The sequence below is a fragment of the Coenobita brevimanus genome, chromosome 94 (genome assembly GCF_032717465.1).
Source record: "Coenobita brevimanus isolate Jiangsu-jjx chromosome 94, ASM3271746v2, whole genome shotgun sequence".
In the NCBI taxonomy this organism is placed as follows: Eukaryota; Metazoa; Arthropoda; class Malacostraca; order Decapoda; family Coenobitidae; genus Coenobita; species Coenobita brevimanus.
In genome coordinates, this window is record NC_137047.1 from 37,343,801 (window position 1) to 37,348,283 (window position 4,483).

Consider the following 4,483-nt stretch of genomic DNA (forward strand, 5'->3'; position numbering starts at 1 on the left):
GTACTGCAAAGGTCCCTAACTGTACTGCAAAGGTCCCTAACTCTACTGCAGAGGTCCCTCACTATATTGCAAAGACCCCTAACTCTAGTGCAAAGGTCCTTAACTATACTGCAAAGGTCCCTAACTGTACTGCAAAGGTCCCTAACTGTACTGCAAAGGTCCCTGACTCTACTGCAAAGATCCCTAACTGTACTGCAAAGGCACCTAACTGCACTGCAATGGTCCCTAACTCTACTGCAAAGATCCTTAACTGTACTGCAAGTCCCTAATTCTAATGCAAAGATCCCTAACTCTACTGCAGAGGTCCCTAAATCTACTACAAGGGTCCCTAACTCTACTGCAAAGGTCTCTAATTGTACTGCAGAGGGAACAGGGGCAAGGGGACGAGAGGCGAAAGTGAGCATGACAGAAAGGAGGCCGTGGTGCTGTAATTGAATTACACCTTAACCTGCAACCAAGAATTCCCAGTTTCAGTTCACGAGCCGGCCATAATACCATCGAGCAAGGTCTTTTCTTCTTTCCCTTGACCGTACCTAGAACTGAAACGGCGATCTAGACTGAAAGTTTGATAGATGCGTGTTGTAGTCAGGGAAAAGACAGGTGCTTGGCAGAAATGTATATGTCTGCTGTGATGGCTCGTGCAGTTCATAGGCCATGATATAATATTTTTCCCCTTTTTGTTTATCAATACTTCTATGTAGTGAACTGTTAAAATGGAAGGACTACACTCACCCTAGGGAAAGGTATTTATTGGAGAGGTAAAACACTTTCCTCCTTCAGGGTCGTCTGCTTAGGATTAGCCCCTCTTCCTTGGAGTTTTGTTTTCCATACTACACTATATTTTTCCTATCTTATTTATGTATTTGCAGTATCAGCTTAGAGTGCAGAAATTTTATACAAGACAATACCAATACATCACTTACAGAAATGAACTGTTAAGGGAGTCTGCTCTTTCTACAAGATGTGGACAGAAGTGGCTCCATAACTGCTGTATCACCCGTTATAATAACTTCTTTAAATGGCGGTATAGTTTCTTCTTCGTGGCGAACTAACCTGCTAGCGAGGTAGGGGAGGGCAGCACTAGCAGCCAAGACAATGCTCACGACTGCCACTATCATCACCATCATCACCACCACTGGTAATAATTAAATAGAAAGAACCAGTGCGAAGAGGAGGAATGATGGCGCCCAATTCGGAGACCCTACACAGGACAGACACACACAGACTGATCACCACGCAGGGGAAGCAGCCAGGTAGAGCATAATTATTGGGTCCATGGGAAGAGCTCGGGTTTTGTCCGGACCCCCTCTCCCCCACACAAACACAAAATATATAATAATAATAATCTAATATATTACAGCAGTAGCCGTGTGTGTGTGTGTGTGTGTGTGTGTGTGTGTGTGTGTGTGTGTGTGTGTGTTCTTACCTAATTGTTCTTATCTAATTGTATCTTTACAGGAATGAGTCAAGCTCGTACTGTCCCGTGTCTTAAACCATATTTATCGTATATATCCTTAAATTTGTGAATTGTTTTGGCACACACTATTTCATTCGGTAATGCATTCCAATGATCAATTGCTCTGTTTGGGAAACTGAATTTCCTTACGTCTGTATCACCTCTCTTATGCAGTTTTTTGCAGTGTCCTCTTGCTGATGCTTCCCCATATGTTAAGTAATCATTTATGTCTATTTTCTCCTTCCCTGATATGCATTTAAGTAGCATTATCATGTCACCTCTTTTCCTTCTCTCATGTAGTGTCGGTAGATTCAGTTTATTTAGTCTTTCTTCGTAGCTTACATCCCTTAAGCTTGGTATCCATCTTGTAGCGGCCCTTTGAACTTTTTCAATCTTGTCTATGCGTTTTATGAGAAGAAGACTCCAGACTACTGATGCATACTCCAGGGTTGGTCTAATTTTTCATTCATTCATTGCCAGACGCCATGTATCCCAAACGGGGTGGCCAAGGGCTTAGAGTTAATTGTTTTACAGGGAGGGGCACTAATCCTCCACCAACCCCACTTGTAACGTAGGGAGAACGAGCCAACAGCATCTGGTGTTCCCAGGCGGTCACCCATCCAAGTACTAACCAGACACAACGTTGCTTAATGAATGATGTTATTATCCTTCTTAGCATGTCTTCATTTATGTATGTGAATGCTATTCTCATATTTGCAAGCAGTGTATACATGTTCCGTACCTTCTCACTGATGTGGTCAGCAGGAGATAGTCTGTTATTGACAATCACTCCTAGGTCCTTCTCTCTTTCTGATGTGTGTAGGGTTTTATCTCCTAACGTATAATCCCAATCAGGTCTTTTTCCACTTTTACCAAACTTGATTACATGACACTTGTCCACATTGAATTCCATTTGCCTTGTATTACTCCATTCATGAAGTTTATTTAATTCTTCTTGTAGCTCTTTCTCCTTTGTATTTTTGCATCATCTGCAAACATATTTAGATAGCTTTCATTTTCAGTGTTACTGTCTATATCATTTATATACAGTACATTAAAAACATGATTGGTGCCAGCACTGAGCCCTGTGGTACTCCACTAGTCACTTCTTTCCATGATGAGTAGTTTCCCCTCAGTACTGTTCTCATTTCTCTTTTTATGAGAAAATCTTCCATCCAACAAAACAGTTTGCCTCGAATTCCTCCTTGACGGTACAGTTTCCATAAAAGTCTTTGGTGTGGTACTGTGTCAAATGCTTTCTTGAAATCTAAATAGATACTGTCCACCCATCCTTCTCTTTCCTGTATTGTGTCTGTTACTCTGTCATAGTAGCTCAACAGATTAGTAACACATGATTTTCCTTTTCTGAAACCAAACTGTCTTTCTGTTATCATATTGTGTTCTTCTAGATGATTTACCCAAGCTTTTCTTATAAGCTTTTCTAATACCTTGCTTACAACACTGGTCAGTGATACTGGTCGGTAGCTGAGTGGATTTTGTCTATTAACTTTCTTGAATAAGGGGACAATATTTGCTTTCTTCCAAATATCAGGTAGTTTACCTTGACTCAAGGATTTCTTGAAAATTAAAAATAATGGTTTACTTAACTCCTTTGCACATTCTCGTAGCACCCAACATGAAATTTCATCAGGACCATTTGCTTTTCCTCTGTCTAATTTTCTTAACTCTTCCTGTATTACTTTTTCTGATATTTGTATATCAGGTAGTGTGTGTGGGCATGCTTGTTCCATACAGTCCTTCTCAAATTTTTTTTCTTCTGTAAAAACTGATTGGAAATTCTTATTTAGTACTTCACATATATCTTTCTCTCGTGTATAGGTGATTCCCTCGTCCGTAATGGATTGTATTATATCTTTTACATTGGTTTTGCTTCTGATGTAGCTGTAAAATAGCTTCGGTTGATCACTACTTTTCTTTATGATACCCTCCTCAAACTGTTTTTGGGCTTCCCTCCTTATTCTTGTATAATCATTTCTTGCCTGTTTGTAATTATTGTATGCCCTTTCACTATTGTGTCTTCTGTATCTATTCCACAATAAATCTCTTCTTTCTTTTGATTTTTTACATTCTGTGTTGAACCATTTCTGTATTTTCTTATCTGCTTCTTTGTGCTGTGGGATGTACTTCTGGACTCCTATTTCATAAAATTCACAGAATTTTTTATATACAGCATTTGAATCTTGTCCTCTAAGCTCATTTTCCCAATCATCTTCTAAGAAATACTTCTTTAGGTCATGATAATATCCGTTTTTATAGTTTAGGCTCTTTTTTTAACTTTCATTGCTGTTAACTATGTCATATGCTATCCTGAAGTTGCAATTTAGTACTGCAAGGTCGCTTTTGCCGAGTGGAGGGTGAAATATTAAACTGTCAATATCATTTTCTTGCCTAGTAAATATGAGATCTAGCATTGAAGGTACATCGAGTCCTCTTTTTCTGGTGGTTTCCCTCACATGTTGCGTTAGGAAAAACTCTTGCACAAGATCCAGGAGCGTTTGGTCCCAACTGCTTTCTTGGCTTATTACCGTATATCTAGAGTATACCAATTTATATTTTGTATTAAAACCTCCAGTTAGTATAATTCTTTCCGATTTCTCTTCCATTTTATGTAGTAATGCTCTTAAACCCTAAATTGTACTCTTGCCAGGTCCTCATATTCGTCTCTTTCCCATGTGTTTGATCTGGGTGGCATGTACAAATTGGCTACAATTACTTTCCCTTCAGATGTGTTGATCTCTACTGCAATCAGTTCTACTTGTGAGGGTATTTCTAGTTTTATTTCATTGACTTTTAGATTTTTCTTAGTTAATATTATAATTCCTCCTCCTTTTTTTAAGTTTCTATCTCTTCTCCATATATTATATTCCTCTAAGTTTAGTTTGTCATTTGATATCCTTGGTGTTAATTTTGTTTCAGTTGGGCATATTATATGTGATTCATTTTCTCTGACATAATCATTCATCTCTAATAATTTAGATACCATTCCATCCACATTTGAGTACATCA